The sequence below is a fragment of the Mytilus californianus genome, unplaced genomic scaffold, assembly GCF_021869535.1.
Source record: "Mytilus californianus isolate M0D057914Y unplaced genomic scaffold, xbMytCali1.0.p SCAF_23, whole genome shotgun sequence".
NCBI classification, from domain to species: Eukaryota; Metazoa; Mollusca; class Bivalvia; order Mytilida; family Mytilidae; genus Mytilus; species Mytilus californianus.
In genome coordinates, this window is record NW_026262672.1 from 507,152 (window position 1) to 530,491 (window position 23,340).

Here is a 23,340-nt window from a genome sequence, read left to right on the forward strand (position 1 = left end):
TTATATGAGTTTTTTTAATTTCCTCTTTTCTTTTCCTAAATTGTTTTATAATTTCTGGAGTTTTCTCCCTTGCTATTTTAAATACTAGTTTTTTTTCCACACTCATGCTGTCTAACCATTTTAAAGTTTTATTATTAGAAAATAAAATTATGCCTTCTAATGCGATGGTGTTAGCATTTAGGTTTTCACGCCTCAAGCGATCCAGATTAGCAAAATCTCTCTCAGAAACTATATTTGTTGTTGATACAGTTTTTGATATAACACGCAAATCTTTATGTACACCTTCTGTATTTTCATTAAAAATACCACCAGGTAAACAGTCAGAAAGCTGTCTTTCTATTATAATCAAAAAAATTATCAAAATAATATGAAGTGCCTCAATGGTTAAGAGGTTTAATTCTTCATCAGGGTAATTTTCAACAAATAAACTATTAAAAACTCATCTTTTTTTTTGCAAATTCGGGATTAAAAAAAATTTCTCTTAAATAAGCTCTGAAGCATCCTTTGAAAGGAGTTTAATAGTATTTTTGAAAACCAACCAAATATCGTTTAAATCTTAAATATGCTCAACATTTTCTATAATTCTCCATAAAGGACCAGTAAGAAGTTAATCTACAATACCTAAAGCTCTACAACCTGCTACATAAACAGGATTATTTACATAGTTATAAACAGCACAAAACAATCTATTTCGGTCCTCTTTATTAAAATAATTCTCAATAAAAATTTTAATATGATTTCTATGGTGAAAAACACCTGCACCAATTAAACAGTAAATTAATTCTTTGCCCATGAACAGTGGTAAGTTGCAAATCAACAGGAGGTTTCAACAGTTTAAAAATGTTTTAAAAAGTAAACCATAACCAGATTTTTCATCTGCACCTGGCATGCACAGCTTCATAGAAGCTCTTATAAAATCACAAGAACTAGGACTAACATAACTACTACAATCATCCGAAGGGTCAAAGTACAAGCATACATTGAGAAGAGCTAGAGATGAAATTCCCAGAAATATGCATACATTCAAAATTTTAAAACAGAGTGTACTGACGGTTCGGAATGATTAGACAAAGAAACAGCAGCAGTGCCTTTACAATAGGAAGATATTGAAAATAAAAGAAAATGCATTAAAAGCAAAAGCTCAAGGGGCTTCATGTACTAGAAAATCAACCTATCTTCTGCAAAAGCAGAAACCAAATTAGGATTTTAGTACTCCGATTTTTTAGAAAACCTGTTTTTGAGCATCATCAATCTCAATACCAATTTTCTTTCCAGACTTTTTTGTCAAGGCATCTGCCCCAAATAAATTAGGTAAACACTTTTCTGGCCTCTATTGATGAGTGTTCTTTGTCAGTGGACTTTGTGTCCGACTCATTGTCACTATCACCTAAATGTTCATCATCTTAAGGTCTTAACAGTTAACAGAATACTGTAGGGGTACCTTCTTGTCTCTGTATTACATGTTATTTAATAGGTTGATAGTTATTGTTAAGGTGTTTCTGCATATAAATAGGTTGCTTTCTGTTATTTTTTCGAAGTCGAAGGGGACTTAAGGTTTGCACTCCGTCTGTCTGTCTGTCCATCCGTGCTTGAAGATATCTGTCTGTTGTTTTTCGGAAAACTAAGGATTTTATTATCCCAGGAATAGATTACCTTAGCCGTATTTTTGGAATTTTGGCTCCTCAATGCTCTTCAACTTTGTACTTGTTTGGCTTTAAAACTATTTTGATCTGAGTGTCAATGATGAGTCTTGTGTAGACGAAAAGCGCGTCTGGCGTATTAAATTATAATCCTGGTACCTTTGATAACTATCTGTCAATCCGTAGGGGACCATGTATTGCCAGGCAATACTGCCAGAATGCATGTCTATTTGGAAATATTAAGTGCTCGCTACAAGGGGTTGAATTCAACTCTCATTAAAGGCTTTCTTCAGACCTCTAATATTTTCATCAGCTATTGGATCTTTTTTTCATCAAACCCACAAACCACATACTTTGTTTAGGCCTGAACAAAATTGTTCATTTCAGCTGAAGTTCTGCAATGAAAACAAAGATGACATAAGTTCAATAAATTGCTGTTCTACAATTTGTCTCAGACATTCTTTTCTTCTCAAACAGCCAATGGAACAAACACATAGAAGGGAAAATCTGCGTGTTTGGTTGCTGTGTTGATCCTGTTGTGCAAACCTGAAAAAATATAAAGATAATTAATAAAATGAAATAAAATATATAATTGTACAAAATTAAAGATATACAGTATATACGTGTATATTATGATTTTTAAAATTCACCAATAAAGTTGTATAGCTATCACATTTTCAAATAAGTATTGTTATTACTTATACTTCATTATATTACTTATCTCTAATTGAATTTAACTGCTATAAATTTTTCAAGTTTCAATTAAAAAAAAACATTTTCACCAACTTTTGCGGCCATTTCCATGTAAATTGGTAACTATAGATCTGTTTGGTGAATGTGCTCCTGGATGCCTGGTCTGAAGTGATCACCAACTTGGTTAACAGTAGCTTACAAACGTAGTATTGCGTATTGGACACTGCATGTCCAGAGTGTTGACTTCTTCTTGTCATTCTGAAATATCAAAAAAATTATAATTGTTTGCATAATCAGTATTAAGTAATTACTAGCCAATGTAATATAAGTTGTAATACCATAATTTCAGTAACACAAATCATCTCTTTTTTACGATTGCATAATGTAATATACCAAATGTAAGTTCCAAATGGAAGAATACTCTGAAGGATTATTTCCACCGGAACAAATATTAAAGTATTTGTTCCCAACATATTAAAGGGTATATAATGTTTGTTCCAAATATTAAAAAAAATAACCAAAAAGTCATCTGCATGAATAAGTTTTTTTTTTTATTTATATAAGTACTAGATCTAAAGTCATTTGTAAGTGAGAACATTAAAGCATTACAATACAAGTGTTTCCTTTAATAATATATGTTTGAGTGTAAATCTTTTGTGAACAGGAAATCTTCATAATCCTTTTTAAAGTTAACATTCATGAATCATCACGTTACACGAGTTATGAAAATAAAAAAAAAAAAACAAAAAAAAAATGAACGCAACCTGCATTATGTTGTTTACTTGTTAAATAATTTATATTCAACAAAGAATAACTTTTAGTACGATTTGAATTGTTCAAATACACAGTAATCACACTGGAGAACGAGCAAATTGCACACGCGTCCTCCGAATTGTCAGACATGGAAAAAGTGAAAATTTTGACGGCTTCCAAGAAAATTAATGACCTAATTGCGGCGGAATTAATAAAACTTGGTAATGACTCAATGGAGGCTTTATTCCTAGTGTGTCCGGAAGCCCTGACGAAATCTAATGTTCCAATAGGACAACAAATATTGGTATTGCGTGCGGTGAAGGCGACCTATTCGATGAACGGAAGCCCCACTCGCCCTATCATTTTCTATGTTCAGGGACCGTGAAATTTGGGTCAAAACATGTGTACTAAGGTTTAAGTTGATTGGACATCAACTTCATCAAACTACCTTGACCAAAAACTTTAACCTGAAGCGGGACAGACGGATGGACGGACGCACAGTCCGAAAAACATAATGCCACTAGGTGAAATATAAAAAGAACAATTGACCCCAGGTCTGTTGTCTAATATATTTATACATAACACTACATATTAAATTTTCAGAAAGAATAAAAAAAAATATCATGCAGGTTGACTTTGATAAGCAACATGTACGCGTTATTGTGAATTAGCAGAAGGTGAGAAGGTGTTTTGAATTGCAGTACAAACAAATTGGTTTAGTCAGTCACTCTTGTTTCATCACTCTTTTTTTACTTCAGTGATAAAAATATCTTCATTTCTGTTATAAAGTTATTATTTTGAACATATACATTGATTTAATTCATATATATATATTCCAAAGTTTATCTGTTTTTTAAGATGAAGTTTATAATTGAAAATTTTCTCTTTTAAAGAAATGCACCAAAATATGTACCAAACTACTTTAAGGTAAGTAATTATTGTTATTTGACTTATATCCACATTATACCATTGATTATATTTGGGGTTATGTCCCTTACTTCAACAATTATCAAAAGATAAACAGAAGTGAATTTTGTGGATATTTACTCACTGGCAGAGTCTTTTGGTTGATATTATTTTGCCAGAATGTTCTTGAAGTTAAGAGTATTTGTGAAAATCTGCCAGCTAATATTTACATTTTTTAAAAGCTTTATTTATGTTTTAATGAAATGGTATGCAGAGGATGCAGGTAAGGAAATAAGGCTCTGGTTATAATTTTTAGGGCTGAACATTTTTTTTATTAAATAACTATATATTTGTTTGGTTTTTTTAATTTGTAGTGAAAAAGATATCATAAACAAAAAAATCAAACAAGAGGCCAGCATTTTGAATTTTTTTTTAAATGATATGAAAGATAAAATGATTGACTGATTAATTGTTGGTTGCTTAACGTCCAGTGGCAAATATTTCATGCATATTCAGGACGAGAACAAATTAACAATAATTACAATAGGTAGGTTCTGTAATAGAGGCGTCCGGGATTAAGGTCGGAGAAATTTGGACTGCCAAGGGAAATGAGAGTATATTGGATAGGAACAGAAATTTAGCTTTGCAACAGGTCACCTAAGGACCCCTCAAAGAGTTGTTGCAAGGGTCCTTAACGTGCAAAAAGCGTGGCACTCTCTTTACACGAGGCATCGGATTTAACGTCCCCATTCTGACCGGACGTGGCTGCAAATTTGTACATCCCGCACAGCCAAACGGACGCCCCACTTTGGCAAGGGTTTTACCTTCGGTCGGAGGAAGACCAATGGTGACCATACTTCTATTCCCCAGTCACCCTTGGGAGGAAAAATGAAATGAAGCAACAGGTATGCTTTTCATAATGACTATTTATTTTTTATTTAAAACAGATATAAGTATGTTTCATCCGTTTTTCCTAAAAAAAATCAAGGAAAGTAACCATTTAGAAAGCTGCTGAAGTATTGAATTGAATATACTTTTCAAGTGAGGCAGAAACCTTCAGTATTTGAAAATAAAAGATTGGCCTTCTGTGATGATCATCTATGTTTGTGGTGACAACCTCTATATTTTATAGGGCCCCGGTGGCCCAGTGGTCTAAGTAGTCGAACTGCTGTATCACTAGCCAGTCAACACCAAGTGATCACGTAATCAAAAACCCCCTGAGGATGCTCACATGTCAATTCAGAAGATCAGCTTAATAAGTTGAACTTAATCTTAAGGAATGACTTTTATTTTTTCTGTCTATGAAGAGATAACATAACAAATGTGGTGCACACTGAATAACCTGCCTAGTTCAGTTATTTAAAAAGGTGCATTACGTTTTTGGGGGTTATTTCGAATAGACAGAACAAATAGAACAGTTGTTCCCTTAATTTAATTTAAAATTCCATTTTTAATGAGTAAATCATGAAAAAACGTTGATGACGTAACGGTACAAATTGGACTAAGTTTGCAAGTTTTTACAGGGTATAATCAACTTCAGAATGCCAACTCGAAGAAATAACGCTGCTCTCGTTAAAAATGCCAAATACATGACAAAAGAAATCTTTCATGCTAGAAATTGGCCAAAGTACCAAATCATAGAGTTATGTGATACAATTCAATCCCGTATGATGCCTGAAGATGTAAGATCTCTTAGTGACAAATAATCCTCCATACCTACCGTGGAAACCATTCCTTAGGAGAAGACTTTGATTTCATTTTTGAAGAAAAAAATAAGCAACTGAAGTCTTGGATACCAAAAGGTGTACCTTCATGACAAAACATGTTTCACAGTTTGTCGAAACAACAAAACTTTAGAAATGATAAAAGAGAACTATCTTACCTTATTCAACATCAAGTCTGATAAGCATGATATTGGCAACTCTCGTTCACTTGGAATTGATGAGGCTATTGTTGTTTATAGAATGCTTCTAAGGAGAAATGATTATTTAGGGAAAGAAGTGATCATGTTTCAATCTCTGGAATGGCACGGATGAAGAACTGAATGATTTTTTTTTAAATTAGCACTCATGAAAGGATTCATTTACTAAAAGCTGAGTGTATAGACCTTCTTATTCTACATGAGCATTGCATTAGCAGTCACCCCATTCGAAAACCCGAAATTACAGAGCACTAATAACATGACCATTAAACAGCTGCAATAAGAAATTGAAAACTGTTTGGAAAGATTGAAGATAAATCTCAGTCCGACTACCATAAGCAATTATATTAGCAGGAAGTTAAAACAAAGAGGAAGGCAAAGCTCCTACATTTCTTATACGAATTAAGGATGTAATGGATGCCATAGAAACCCATGTTACAGATAATAGACACTTTAGAAACTAATCAGAATAAATTATCAGTAAAACAGATTTTTGTTATGAATTCTATTATCATCTACAATGTTGGAGAGTGTCCTTTGTTGAATATGCACACAGACCAATGTGAGCGACACAGGCTATTTAGACCTATAGTTTCCTCATTGAATGGTGTCTGTACTACTTTACCATGATTTATTCCTCAATAATCTAGCTTTGTTTCTATACATGTGTATGTTTTGTCTTATTTAGGGAAATCTGTTATATTATTTTCAATTACGGCTACTTGTCACTTTATCTATAGATTAATTTCAATCACAATATCTATGATATGAAAACAGTTCATTGCTGGAAACTAAAATGTGGTTAAAAAGGAATGCTCAAATTGTCCCAAAAAAGAAAGAACATGTTTTACAGCCCAAGTAGAGAATATTAACTAATTAAACTTCAAAGCCATATCCAATGAACCTCAAAGTGACAATCATCTGTTTTGGTCTGTATTATGGTATGCAGGCGTAAATGGACGTGGTGTTTGAAATGAAATCAGAATAGTCACAGCTGCTTCTGTTTTATACCATACACGTAATCATTTTTTGAATTCATTACAAAGATCTGTAGGCATATCGCTTTACAACCACCAGCTGCAAAAGAAGGGATACTTTCTGCTTTCAAAGCTTGGTATTTCCAATTCCTACAGTTCTGTAAATAGAGACTTGCATAAGCTAAAAGTTACAACTGAAAAGAGTACGCTTGAACTTAAACAAATGTTGAGGACAACATCAGATCTTCTGTCAATGAAAAAGTTGCCAATATTTCAAATATGGATCATTCATATACACGACCTAGCACGGTTGTTTCTCAATGTATGAATACAGATCATGGCTATGCAAAACATAATGATACCAAAAACAAGTTGTACAGCATTAAATCCTGCTTATAGGTTTAATTAAGATAATTTGGATTTTCATATCAATGTGCGTCATATGACGGAAGACCACCAGAATGACTCCATGCATTATACATTGATGCAACCCAGTTACAGGCCGTTAAGAACAGGTCTAAGAAAAACCCAAGCAGGATAGCAAGGGAATTGTTACCCTACTATTTTGATAGATATAAGAAGATGTTGTATGAGTGCCAATGAGACAACTATCCATCCAAGTCAAAATTTATAAAAGTAAACCATTATAGGTCTAAGTACGGTCTTCAACACGGAGCCTTGGCTCACACCGAACAGTAAGCTATAAAGGGCCCCAAAAAATTACTAGTGTAAAACCATTCAAACTGGAAAACCAACGGTCTAATCTATATAAAAAACGAGAAACGAGAAACACTTATGAACCACATCAACAAACGACAACTACTGAACATCAGATTCCTGACTTAGGACAGGTGCAAACAAATGCAGCGGGTTTAAACGTTTTAATGGTACCAAACCTTCACCCTTTTTCTGACACAATAGTGTAACATCACAACATAAAAAGACACACTATAAAATATATCAACTGAAATAGCTTAACGCAATCAAAGGAAATATTAACACCAGTGAACATACACTGAACAAATAAATTTGACCTATGATACAATGTAAATACGAAATAAATAAACTAAGGGAAGAATTATAAAAGTAACATGTATGCCTGAATCCTTTGAAAATCGCTATGCAACAGGGTCAAAATCAACAAAGGATGACTTCCATCAACAATAAAACCCAATCAGAATCTTTTTAAAATAAAGACAACAGTAGTATATCGCTGTTCAAAAGTCAAAAATCGATTGAGAGAAAACAAATCCTGGTTACAAACTAAAACCGAGGGAAACACATCAACTATAAGAGGAAAACAACGGAACAACAGAAACACTGAATTTTTATTTTTTGACTTTACTGACCTTATTTTGTAATAATCTGTATTACAAAACTAGTATCTCAATTGTTTGTTAAACACTTGAAAGATCTTTCCCTTTAAAGTCTGATATGTGTAATGCACTCGTTACGACCTTTCATTTGATATGCGACAAGCATACCTTCTGAAACTTTTCACTTATTGCACTTAATGACCCTATCCACCTAAATTTTCGAGATCGGAAGTACTATATTTGTGATGTAGACTTGATTTGCTATGTGACAACACCATCTTCTAAAAAGTTTGATTTTTGCACTAAATAATCCCATCTAACTCATTTTTGGAGGAGAGGAATTTGATATTTTGAATGTACATATTATGACCTTTTATTTGATATACGACAACCATACCTTAGAAGACAATTTATTGTTTATACTCATTGACCCCACCCAATCCATTTTTGGGGGACGTCAATTTGATATTTGAAATGTACGCTTAAAGGACTTTCATTTGATATGCGACAACCTAACCTTATGAGAAGTTCGCACTAAATGACCCCATCCTTCCCACTGTGATGAAAGAGGGGTTTAAAATTTTCATTTTTGAGTAAAGCTCATTTAGACGTTCAATTTGATATACTAAATGACCCCATTTGGCAAAGTGCCAAAAAAAGATGCAATATCAATTGTATAAATAGAACTTACAAAGTCATTGTAAAACATGAAAATTTCAAATTGATTTTTATGAACGTTTTTCATTTTGGTAATTAGTCAAACATATAACCATGTTAAACTCTTTACTTTATGAAAATTTCAGGTGGCAGGATGTTGTTGATTTAGAAATCAGGCATCTGCTCGCAAAATTTCAAACTGCATTATCTCTAAAACTACAACATATTTCTCATATCTGCTAAGTGATAAATGATCTGCAGTTGAAGTACAACATTGTAGAAAAAAAAACTTTTAAGGTTCATTAAGGTCACAATGAATAATCAAATATATGATGCAATACCAAACTTGAGAAACGCAAGTCGTAGAGACGTGGGACTACCACCATTCAGCCCAGGACCACTTGATCTTTTAAATGTCACAAGGTCAAGGTCATAGTACATTTTGAAGGTCCAGGTTAATTTCATAAAAACCTTGAAATGCTGATTAATTTTGCATATTATAGTAGGATGATATCTGTTACCGTTTTAAAGATATACACAAAATACTATACTTTTAAGAATTATCTTGTAACTTTTGAACGGATGGTCGAACAGTTTTGGGCTTAATGTATAAAATGTAGAGCTTTTCAAGAGGAACATTTTATACTTGTATGTATGCAGGGATCTCTTATCGTTTTCTAAATTTGTGAGCCTGAAATTGCAGCGTAATTTCTTTTTTTCACTCGGCGACCTTTGACCTTGGGTGCAAATTAAAGGTCACATGAACTTAAGATTATTGGTGAAGGTCCCAAGTCTCTACGACTTCCGGTTCTCGGATTTTTTTTTTCAAAAGTTGTGTATAATTTTTCAAGAGAAATAACTCGCTTATAAGGGTTAATTGATTGATTGATTGTTGGTTGCTTAACGTCCAGTGGCAAATATTTCATGCATATTCAGGACGAGAACAAGTTCACAATAAATACAATAGGTAGGTTCTGTAATAGATTAAGGGATTAAGGTCGGAGAAATTTAGACTGCCACGGGAAATGAGGGTATATTGGATAGGGACAGAAATTTAGCCTTGCAACAGGTCACCTACGGACCCCTCAAAGAGTTGTTGCAAGGGTTCTTAACGTGCAAAGAGCGTGGCACTCTCTTTACACGAGGCATCGGATTTAACGTCCCCATTCTGACCGGACGTGGCTGCAAATTTGTACATCCCGCACAGCCAAACGGACGCCCCACTTTAGCACGGGTTTTACTGCCGGTCGGAGGAAGACCAATGGTGACCATATTTCTATTCCCCAGTCACCCTTGGGGGGATAAGGGTTAATAAGAAAATAAATGTTTGGTTTTTTTAATATTGCCAACTGTTCTTGTACATGCTGCCATTTTCAAATCGATTCTATCTTTAATACTTTAAGAAAAATGCAAATAAAAGAAATTGCTTCAAGGGGATATAACTGTTAAATAGGATGATGATATCCTGCAGAGCCTCATGTGGTTATACCTCATGATGAGGTCTTCTTTGTGTCCAAATAAGGTCATGATATCTTCAAAAACAAAGAGGGGGGGGGGGGGGGGGGGGGGATTTCGAAAAAAAATCAATAAAAGGAACGATAACTTCTAAAGGGGGTGGCGAAATCCTACACAGCCTCATCTGGTAATACTTCATGATGAGGTCTATCGATGGTCCTTATTTGGTCTTGATGACTTCAATAGAAACGGAGGGAAGATATGTCAAAAAAATGTTGGAAGAAAAAAAAAAACATTAGAAAAACAATAAGGTCTTTCCTTACGTAGTTGAAAGACCTTAATTACACCCAAAGACAAGTAACAAACACATAAGAATACAAGAGGTAAAATATTAACTTCGATTCGTAATAAAATAATTTAACTACAGTTAAGAACATGTCTGACATGGGTTCGTCTCCCTCGGACTGTTTAATGAAGACTACAATACTATTTAAAATTGAGAATGGAAATGGGAAATATGGCAAAGAGACATCAACCCGACCAAAGAGCAGATAACAGCCGAAAGCCACCAATGGGTCTTCAACGCAGCGAAAAAATCCCGCACTCGAAGGTGGTCCTCAGCTGGCCCCTAAATAAAAATGTGTACTAGATCAGTGGAAATAGACGTCATACTAAACCCCAAAACATATAAATGAAATAAAATTTAAAAAAAATACAAGACTAACAAAGGCCAGAGGCTCCTGACTTGGGACAGGCGCAAAAATGCGGCGGGGTTAAACATGATTTCTGAGATCTCAACCCTCCCTCTATACCTCTAGCCAATGTAGAGAAACACACAGCGATACGCACAGTAAAAATCAGTTTAAAAGAAGTCCGAGTCCGATGTCAGAATAGGTAACAAAAGAAACTAAGCAAAATGACAATGATACATAAATCAACAAAGAACAACTAGCAGTTTCTGATATGCCAGCTCCAGACCTCAATTAAACTGACTGAAAGATTATGTCTTCATCATATGAAAATCAAGCACAATCCATCCCGTTAGGCATTTTTCTTCATTTATGACTGATGGAACTCACCCTTACAACACCCCTAAATCAAATATAATATGTTTTGAATAATACATGTACTTTTATGCACTGAGTAGTCTCACGTCATAAAATTTGTATCTTTCAATTTTCATCTCTCGTTGAGACTCGTTCATTGCGTTTCTTGCCGTCTCTAGTTTCAGCACATACATTTCCATCTTCTCTTTAGCAAGTTTATAGTGTCCCTTATTGGACAACATATATTCTATTAACAAGAATTGATTGATTGATTGTTGGTTGCTTAACGTCCAGTGGCAAATATTTCATGCATATTCAGGACGAGAACAAGTTCACAATAAATACAATAGGTAGGTTCTGTAATAGATTAAGGGATAAAGGTCGGAGAAATTTAGACTGCCACGGGAAATGAGGGTATATTGGAAAGGGACAGAAATTTAGCCTTGCAACAGGTCGCCTACGGACCCCTCAAAGAGTTGTTGCAAGGGTTCTTAACGTGCAAAGAGCGTGGCACTCTCTTTACACGAGGCATCGGATTTAACGTCCCCATTCTGACCGGACGTGGCTGCAAATTTGTACATCCCGCACAGCCAAACGGACGCCCCACTTTAGCACGGGTTTTACTGCCGGTCGGAGGAAGACCAATGGTGACCATACTTCTATTCCCCAGTCACCCTTGGGGGCTATTAACAAGAATGTGTGATATATTCATTCGTTGTTTTCCGAAAAAAAAGAAGAAAAGCTTAGCGTAACAGACGGTTCGACCTTTGTATGGGCTCGATGTATAAAATATCCGTCTGTTAACATCATAAGGTTCCAACCACTGGCTGAAGAGATCGAGATATAAAAACTCAATAATTACTAGAACACGCTGTGGACTCTATATTTTAGATTGATTGATTGTTGGTTGCTTAACGTCCAGTGGCAAATATTTCATGCATATTCAGGACGAGAACAAATTAACAATAATTACAATAGGTAGGTTCTGTAATAGGGGCGTCCGGGATTAAGGTCGGAGAAATTTGGACTGCCACGGGAAATGAGGGTATAGTGGATAGGGACAGAAATTTAGCCTTGAAACAGGTCACCTACGGACCCCTAAATGAGTTGTTGCAAGGGTTCTTAACGTGCAAAAGAGCGTGGCACTCTCTTTACACGAGGCATCGGATTTAACGTCCCCATTCTGACCGGACGTTGCTGCAAATTTGTACATCCCGCACAGCCAAACGGACGCCCCACTTCGGCAAGGGTTTTACTGCCGGTCGGAGGAAGACCAATGGTGACCATACTTCTATTCCCCAGTCACCCTTGGGGGTCTATATTTTAGATAAAACAAGACAAAATAAAATAAAGAAGAATCACCCGAATAAATACAGCATATCGATTTTACACAAACCAAATTGCAGCGTCTTATTCCGACATCGATGTATACCACACCCGTAGGCCCTTCAAAATCCAGATATATTACGGAGGTTTAATTCAAACCAAAATGTTGAATTTGCCTTATACAGACATTGGCTTCATACGATCAAGCGCTGTATTAATAAAATGTAAAATCACAAAAATACCGAACGCCGAGGAAAAATCAAAACGGAAATTCCCTAATCAAATGGCAAAATCCAAAACTCGAACACTTCAAACGAATGTCATATTCCTGACTTGGTACATGCATTTCCTTATGTAGAAAATGGTAGATTAAACCTGGTTTTATAGCTAGCTTAACCTCGCACTTGGATTGATTGTTGATCACTTAACGTCCAGTGGCAAATATTTCATGCATATTCAGGACGATAACAAATAAACAATAAATACAATAGGTAGGTTCTGTAATAGAGGCATCCGGGATTAAGGTCTGAGAAATTCAGACTGCCACGGGAAATGAGGGTATATTGGATAGAGACAGAATTTAGACTTGCAACAGGTCACCTACGGACCCCTCGAAGAGTTATTGCAAGCGTTCTTAACGTTCAAAGAGCGTGGTACTCTCTTAACACGAGGCATCGGATCTAACGTCCCCATTCTGACCGGACGTGGCTGCAAATTTGTACATCCCGCACAGCCAAACGGACGCCCCACTTTCGCAAGGGTTTTACTGTCGGTCGGAGGAAGACCAATGGTGACCATACTTCTAGTCCCCAGTCACCCTTGGGGGTTCTCGCACTTGGAAGACAGTCGCATAAAATTCCTTTATATTGACAACAATGTGTGAACAAAACAAACAGACATAATAGGAAAAAATGTCACAAATTGAGGTACAGCAGTCATCATTGTGTTATAATCATAATCAGGATAAAAACAAACAAATATGTAATACAGAAACACAAAAAGGCATACAGATAAAGCACATTAGTAAAAATGAAAGACAAGAATACAAAAATTTACCATAGCACAATAACACAATGACGTGATGTATACATTGTAAGTACATAGCCAGGTCATATGTAACAAAGAAACACAAAACGGCACGATATATAGACAAAGCACATTGGCAAAAATGAAATCGAGAATACAAAGACTTACCTCAGTACATTAACACAATGACGGGATGTTTAAGTACAGAGCCACGTCAAATGGATATTATAGTATTTGCTACTAGAACTTATATAATAAGTAAGGTTACCTTGAGTTATCCAAGTAAATATATATGGCAGATGGCAGATACAACTTGAGGTTTAGACGTCTGTCTTCTTCAAGTACTGTAGTTATTCTGCGATGTCAAGAAGTACTCACCGCCGGAATTTAACAGGAACACAATAGAGAAATGTCCGGGTTCGGTGATGAGATCCGGACAATTACAACATTCTTCCCCCTTCTCTCTGAAAAGATTATCAGTATAATGTTAATTTATATAAAAAGTAGTTAATGGTAGTTTTTAATTCTGGAGTCATCTCTGTCTGGATATGTTATCTTTAAACTGAAAGATGTTACTGTCATTTAATCATGTCAGAAACAGTCCTTTGAATATCATGGTATTTCCAATGATTCGCTTTAAACTTGAGGTGTTACTGTCATTTAACCATGTGAGTAATAACCCCTTAATGTCCTAATATTTCCAATCTTCCTTAAAGCAACGGAAGTCATTAAACAGAACAGCACAATATTTACAGTTACACATCGAATAGACATAATTCATATAACAGTTTTACAACACAGTACAATTGTTACAGTTCCACACGAATACACACACGCATATTGTTATTTACATTTAAAAATATATACAAATAAAGGTACACTATTCCAACTTGTATAGCTGCTGAGCATTTCTGTCAAGCAACTCGGTCATAATGTCCAAACATCTAGCAGTTATATTTTCACCTCTACAATGGATCACAACAGGCAAATTACTATCTCTGGCCAACTCCAACTGCAGCCGTAGAACCTTTATTTGCTCCCTCAAATCCTTCTCCCCCTGACTTATATCCAATCCACATTCCCCTATTGCAATAAAATTACCTGGAATTCTTCCCTTTAATTCTTTCAAATGGTGACCCACCTGGTTCCCTGCTATTTTTGGATGGATCCCAATGGTATGCAAAATTCTCTTGTCCTTGCTTAACAGATCACCATCTAGGCAAGCTCTACATCGACTTGGAAAAACAAAATTAGATATTAATTTATGAATTTGAAATTTTTCATTACATTGTCCTTCCCAAATATAGGATGGCAAGAATCTGGCTTGCAGGAAGAATTTGTCCCAATGAAAATGAGTGTCGATAACTGTGTGAATTGGATATGAACTGATTTTGCATAGAGACATTTTACAGCTGTATGACAGTAGATTTTCAGAATCTTCGGATGACTTTAGGTGTAATACCACCATTGATTTTCCCCTATTAGTCTTTGTTAAATTTGCACTTTTCAAAAAATTGTGCAGAATTTATCTTTGTTTCAAATAAAGAAATACTTGGCATGAGTAAAGTTTTATCCTGCCCAGTACTATAGAAAAAATTTCACATAATATTTCATTGCATATAAGAAAATAACCATCACTGGAAGTTAACCAATCAAATTTTCCCCCTTTTTTAACCTGTGTACAAGCTTTAGTAACCATGTAACCTCAAGCTTCCAAAATATTAAATAGAAACCCCAAATAAAAAAATAATGGTGCTTTGAAACTCCCAAGATATATGTTTATGACCCAGAAATGTTTTACTGCAATGAAATGTAGGATCAATTACCTACAACTGTCAAATTCAAGGGAATATTTTTTTTCGACCTATTTTCGTATGCAACCGGATGTGACGTACTATGATTTGGTGGTATTACACCTAAAGAAGACTTTTTTGTTAAATAAACCGAATGTGACTTTTTTCCTTTGTAATACTGGTTATTTCAAGCATTCCTGTCAAGTTTTGTCAAAATCAGTTCAATAGTTTGAGAAAAATCTAGTATAATGTAAGATGACATCTACAGCGATTCGAGCAAAATTTCTTAGAAAAATCCAAACCAAGCCACATCATGATAGAATATAGTGTGGACCAATAAATGATCAAATATTTATCTCATCTGCCTACAAACAGTTGAATATGATACAAAAGATGACTTTAGGATGATAAATACTACTAATAGACCTCTTTGTCTTCCTTATAAGGTCTCTTTTGGTCCATTTATTCCTCTCCTTTCCTCAAAATTTCTACTTTTTAGGCCAATAAATAAAAATTTGGGGGTAACTTTCACTAATTTATGATAGAAATGTTATAATAAATGATTAATTGAAGTATTCAAGCTGAATGAACTATCCGTATAAAAGTTTACTGTCTCCAAGGAGGTTTCAATAAATCCTTAAGTAAAACTTAAATTTACGCCGCGTTCCAGAGAGGGACATAACAAGCTTTTCTTTTGGTGAATAATTTGTTGTTACTGCTTTAAAAATAATATCATTTACTTAAAACTATATATTTATTAAAGTATTTCTTAGGGAAAATTTTCTAGTATAGCAGAATATAAGAAATAAGGAGAAAAAGCTCCCCAAAACTCTAAGTATGGCTTGTTCTGTCAACTAATATTCATGGTAAAGTCCTATTTCAAGGAAATTTTCTCATAAAATGTGTTTTGGAGACTCAATCCACTCAGAATATTTCATAATTTGTAATATTTCACTTAAATAACAAGAAATTTTAACACATGAGAGTACTCACAGGGTCAAAGGTGAATGTACAGCTTCCCATATTAGGTGTAATACCACCATTGATTTTCCCCTATTAGTCTTTGTTAAATTTGCACTTTTCAAAAAATTGTGCAGAATTTATCTTTTGTTTCAAATAAAGAAATACTTGGCATGAGTAAAGTTTTATCCTACCCAGTACTATAGAAAAAATTTCACATAATATTTCATTGCATATAAGAAAATAACCATCACTGGAAGTTAACCAATCAAATTTTCCCCCTTTTTTAACCTGTGTACAAGCTTTAGTAACCATGTAACCTCAAGCTTCCAAAATATTAAATAGAAACCCCAAATAAAAAAATAATGGTGCTTTGAAACTCCCAAGATATATGTTTATGACCCAGAAATGTTTTACTGCAATGAAATGTAGGATCAATTACCTACAACTGTCAAATTCAAGGGAATATTTTTTTTCGACCTATTTTCGTATGCAACCGGATGTGACGTACTATGATTTGGTGGTATTACACCTAAATTTATCAGTAATGCCAAAATCTTCCAATGTAAATGAGAATAGATGTAAGTTGGTGGAAAAACGGTATGAGCTGATGATGAGTGAAAATGGTTAATTTTGTTGAAATTTTGCAAAAACGGTAGGTGTGTTTGATGGAAAGATGCTTTGCAGCACTGTTTTAGAGTTAAGATATCTCTGGCGAATGTTACCAATTTGTCCAATGTAGAAACCTTGAACTGACGACAAAATTCTATGAGCAAACCATTCATCATCTCCACCCAGTCAACCAAAAACTCATCTTTATATCCGTGTGTTTGCTCTGAGTTATGATAGTCATTGCAATGTATGGTTAGTGCACCCTGTTGGCCAAATTGAAGTTGACAGGTCCAACATGCCAACAGAGGTGCAGTATACCAGGGTACATGAGCACGGAGCACATGTCTTCTAATGTTAACAAACCTCCCGGTACATATACAACCTTTTTCTATTGTTACTGCTACCTCTTATTCTTTGCTCTTTCACCGGACCCAGTTCCTCTTCTTCTGGCTCATAATCCAGCTCTTCCTCTTCCATTCTTGAAAAATACAATAAAGAAAAAACATATTAAACATATAACATATATACACTATATATACACAAACTACTTCACCATTAGTTCATTATAAAGTCTTTAAAGTGGGCAGGGGTCTTCCTGTCCCTCCCTCTGTTCCTATCGGGCAGTTTAACTTGTGCGTCTACATTATTAGTTACATTATAGATTATTGTCTGGTCCCCAAAATTATCATCAAGGCTCATTAGAGTTTCCCAATCCTGTAGTGTAAACTGTTCGGCTTTTTGGGAGCTCTCTCTATTAGTCAGAAAATCTGACTGCCCACTTCCAGTATTGCTATCAACAGTCAGAGAGTCTGACTGTGCAAGGCTACTGACAATCATATTCCCTGAAGTTTGCTCATGGTTACTGAAAAGCCAATCTAGCCCTAAATCCTGGTGTTCTTCTTTGTCAATTAAATCCTCCAGCATTTTCATCTCCAAATTTTCCAGTATTCTTTTCTTGAGCCTTTGTGTCCAGACAGGTAAATCACGAATTTGACTAAGTTTGAGTCTATCATGGTGAATAACTTCGGAAGTCTTTTGTACAGGACAGGTGATTTAACCTCAGCTACTACAAAGGGCCCTTTCCAGGGTGCTTTCAGTTTTGGACATACCCCAATTTTCTTGGCAGAATCTATCTTGAAAACAATGTCTCCTACCTGATATACCTTACAATTGGAGTTCAGGTCATAATCTCTCTTTTGTCTCCACTGAGCCATTTTGATGTTTTCCCTTGCAAGGACATGTACCTCTGTCAGAGCCTCTCTAAGTGCCTTTATATATTCAGTTAGTTCTTTTTGTCTCCTTGTCCTGCATTAAGGCCCAAAACCAGATCAATAGGTTGCATATTTTCTTTGCCAAAAACCATAAAATTTGGGGTGAATCCGGTTTGTCTGTTTTCTGTAGCTCTAATGGCACCGGTCAGTTGCTGTAGGTGGACATCCCAGCTATCTTGCCGTTTCTTAGTGAAACATCTTATCATCTGTGCAAGAGTACGATTATAACGTTCAACTTGACCGTTTGAAGCTGGATGATATGCTGTCGTTCTTGTTTTTGTTATCTCCAAGAGTTCACAGAGCTGTCGTATCACATTAACATCAATGTTCTTCCCCTGATCTGTATGGATCTCCAAAGGACAACTAAATCTTGATATCGTGCTGTCCATGAAAGTTCTGGCTGGTTTGGTAATGCACAACACTCAATCCACTTGGTAAACTGATCAAGGATTACCAGTATGTATTTGTTACCCATTTTAGTTAGAGGTAGAGGGCCTAAAATGTCCATATGTATCCTTTCGAAAGGAACCCCAGAATGATATTGACCCAAATCTGCTCTAGCCTTCCTGCACGCCTTTTTCTGTCTATTGCAAACATGACAAGAGCTAACGTAGATTTTGCAATCTGTTGACATTTTATACCAGTACGCAGTCTTTCTCAGTTTTGACAGTGTTTTGTCCTGCCCTAGATGCCCAGAAGATCTTAGATCATGACAGCACCTGAGCAATTCATCTTTCAGACTGTCTTGGGTCACAAAAAGAATCCCAGAAGCAACAGGGTCTTCCCAGACATAAGACAGTATACTGTCCTGATATCTAAGTTGTGACTTACATTGCCAAAGATGTCTAACTCCTGGACTCTGCATCTGTAATTCCTGCTTAGAGGGATTATGATTAAGTGTTAACCATGCAATAATAGTACTCAGGTGTTTATCCTGATTTTGCAATTGCCTCAAGTCATCATGTGAATAACTGCTAGGCATTCCCATTATACTTTTATTATTGTCTGATGGTACATTCCTTATCAACCTAATGATTAATCCCACAATCCCGACTGGTGAAGTACAGCTGACAGATCTCGCTGTCAAAGGTACCACAAAGTCAACATCTTCTTCAAATGTCTGCCACTGGTTTCTTGCTCGATTACAGTACTTACATCCTCCACAAGAAGCAAATTAAGTGGTATCTCCGAGCTGTAATGCGAGCAAGGGTCTTGGTGATTAGGTATCCTGGAAAGCCCATTTGCATTTTAATGTTTCTTACCCGGTCGATGTTGAATGAACAGATATACTGTGATAACTCTTCAAGCCAACGAGCTAACTGTCCCTCTATGTTTTTAAAGTTCATGAGCCACTTTAAGCTGTTATGGTCTGTGCGTATAGTGAATTGGTTACCAAGAAAGTAGTGACGATATTGTCTGGTAAAAGCTACTATTGCTAGAAGTTCCTTCCTTGTGGTGCAATATTTTCCCTGGACTGGTGTCAATACCCTACTTGCATAGCTTACCGTAACACACCTACCATTTTGAATTTGACTCAACTCTGCTCCAATAGTATTTTCAGAGGCATCAGTAGTTAAGGCCTTTTCAATGCCATTAAAGGCATCTTGATGCTCAGATTCCCATTTAAACTCTTTTCCCCCTGTAAGGACATGTAAAGGCCCAGCCAGAGCAGCATAATGCGACACATGCTCCCTATGGTAATTAGCAAATCCTAAAAATGATTCTACTTCTTTCTTACTTCTTGGTACTGGCCATTTCTGAACTGCATCGATGTTTTTAGGATCTACTGAGATTCCATCCTTGCTAACAATCTTACCCAAAAATTTTACCTCTTTTTGGAACAGATTACATTTTGATGGTTTCAACTTGAGATTATACTGTTGGAACCGCTGTAATACATGCCTCAGTTTCTGTAGATGATCCTGAAAACTATAACCCAAAATGATGACATCATCAAGATATGCCAAACACTCCTCCCAAGTTAACCCCTGTAAAACTAACTGGACGACTCGACTAAAAGTAGCTGGAGAGTTACAGAGGCCAAATGGTAGTCTGACATGCTCGAACAAACCATATTTTGTCACAAAAGCGGTCTTATAGCGATCTCTCTCATCTATTTCCAATTGCCAATATCCTGCAGCCATATCAACGGTACTCATATATTGGCTCCCACGCAAAGTATCTAGACATGTTTCTATTTTCGCTATAGGATATAAATCTTTTGTTGTAGCCCTATTAAGCCCTCTATAGTCTAAGCAGTACCTGATGGAGCCATCCGTTTTTCGTACAAGGACAGGACATGCTGCCCAATCAGATATTGACGGCTGAATAACCCCTTTATCCAACATATCCTGTAAATGTTTTTGTTCCTCGCCTTCAAACTTTAATGGAGTCCGTCTCAGACGATGTTTCACTGGAGTAGCATCTCCGGTGTGGATACGGTGTTTAATTTCCCCTTTAAATAGGCCCAAATCCATATCCCCTTTTGCAAACACCTCTTGAAATTGAATCAATGACTCTGCTATGTCCTTACTTTCTGACAGAGTCATACCTTTAATGGTCCTTGCATACAGGTCTTGTATATGTTTCGGAATGAGTTCATTTATATCTTTAAATGCATGAGTTTGTTTGACAGAAACTCTGTCAGACATGGTTTTATCAAGATTTTGTGAACTTACTTCTGCATGAGAGTGGATATGGTCAGCTTTAAGGGATAAGATTGAATGTTCTGATGGAACCTTACTTGAATTTTTCTTTTGTCTTTGGAACAGCTGTCAGGCTATCAGATATTCTGTCAGCCTCTGCAGATTGATATGTTCTTAAAAACGGCTTAAAATCATTTAATGACTTGTCAGAGAACCTGTCAAGTTCATTTACATCTGTCAAAGGTATTGCACATTCTATTTCTGTGCCAATTCCAAATTTCAACTCTCCTTTCAAAGTGACAAACTTATTGGAGCCATTGCGTACTACTGTTGAGTCCTGCTGACCTATTTTCAGCACAACATTTGGTGTTAATAAACCTTTTAGTTCATAGTTAGGCTGTATAACATCATCCGAAATAGGTGTCCTATCAATCTCCATTTTTAATAACTTCATTGACTGAGGTGGAACAACTGTTTTCCTCCCTACTGTTACTCTATAAACATGTGAAATGTTACCCTCTTTATTTCCTAAACAAATGGCGGGTATAAGATCTTGATTTATTTGGACAGTATAATTGCCTAGATCAATTATAGCCTTAAAATGTTCCAAAAAATCAATACCCAATATTACCTTATCTGTGATATCTGCAGCCACAAACCTCCATTTGACTTTGAGTTTACCAGTTGTCACTTCAAGGTAATCTGTGTATCTGGCTTCCATTTCGGACCCTTTTCCAGCCCCCTTCAATATTATGTGCTGTTTCATCTTTACTTTTGGTCTCAACTGTCTAAGAAGTGATGTACTGATGATGGAAACCTGAGCTGCACTATCTACAACAGCTAAAACTTTTTGCCCATTAAGAGTTAAGTTTATGTACAAAGTTTTTGAATCTGAATTTTATTTATACAGAAATAGTTCCTGAATTTTTGCTGTATTGTCAATATCTTCTTTTTTTAAATTGTCTACATCTGTACAAATTTGGCCACCCTGGACCGAGCTGATCAATAATTGGCCGCCTTTCTTGATCCCTGGTAGTTTAAAGTGTTAAGACTTGGTGACGGAGACCTACTTCGCATGGGCGGCCCGTTTGATACATTACCCTGCTTGGACACTCCCGGCCATAATGTCCCTCTTTTCCACACTGATAGCAGGATGTTGTTCCCCTATTTGGACTTGTTGACCTTTCTGGTGTAGGAGACCTATATTGACTTCTTGACCTTTGACCCTGGTTTTGGCTGAGTATATTAAGAATCTTTTTCACAATATTTTTTGTCTCTGCAAGATCATCTTCTGTTTTCTTAAGTCTTTTTTCAATTCTAGCACTTACCCCTCTTTTATCATCATCTTTCTCAACCACCCTTACAGCAAACTTTTCTTCTTCCTGTTCTTGGACATCTTCTGTATCTGAAAATGTAACTCTTTTCACTTCAGACTTTTTACCTCCCATAATAACTTTTTGATTAGCGGCCGCACTACATACAAATTGGACTGCTTGATCTAAGGACTCTGGGTTCTTATCCATGGCAACCAAAGCAGCTCTTTTATCCAGCCAGCGTCTCAGCAAACTTCTCTAGAGTATCAGGGTAGCCATCAACTGACAACTCTTGTGCCCTCTCTGCAAAATCTTTCAAATTCTCATCAGTTTCCTGTCTCAAATCCTGTAATAATCTACGTAAAATATGGGGTAATTCTTTTTTACCAAATTTCTCATTAAATTTCTGACAAAAAAGTTTATAATTTGCCTGTAATGATTTTACCCTGTTACTGTAGTATTTCAGAGCTCTGTCTCTTAATAGTTCGACTAATTTGAACAATCTTTGTTCATCAGTCCATTTATATATATCAGCTATGGTAGAGAACTGTAAAAAGTATGGTCGCCAGTCACCTTTGCCATCAAAAGTAGCTAGCTTAGGGGCAGATGGACCATAGTTGTCGGAAGTTGAAGTGTGTTTGTAACTTACTCCTGTCTTAGATTCCCTATCAGTTATTACCTTTTGTATTCTAGCAAGAGACTCTTGCTGTTCTATCTGAAATTGCATTTTCTCTGTTTTTTCATGATACCGGCCCAATTCTTTATCTTTAGTAGCTACCATTTCTTTAAAATGATCTAATTCTTGTTTTACCTTTTGTAAATATACATCTCGCTCTTGCTCATACTGCAACCTTTGTTGTTCTAATATAGCCAGGTTCATTTCTCTCATCTGATCAACCTGTAACTGAAAAATAACTACCATGTCAGCACGATCCTTTTCAATGCTAGAGATTTTATTCCTTAGCAATGTTACCTTTTGACTCAAGATCTTCCCCCGATGCCTGAACTTCTTTAAAAGTTATCAGATTGT

General features: G+C 35.8%; 1 pseudogene; it reads right to left on the reverse strand.

The window, feature by feature from the left end:
- Nucleotides 1–22,445, reverse strand: part of LOC127732252 (uncharacterized) — a 29,773-nt pseudogene extending 7,328 nt beyond the window's left edge.
- Nucleotides 22,446–23,340: the final 895 nt, after the last annotated feature.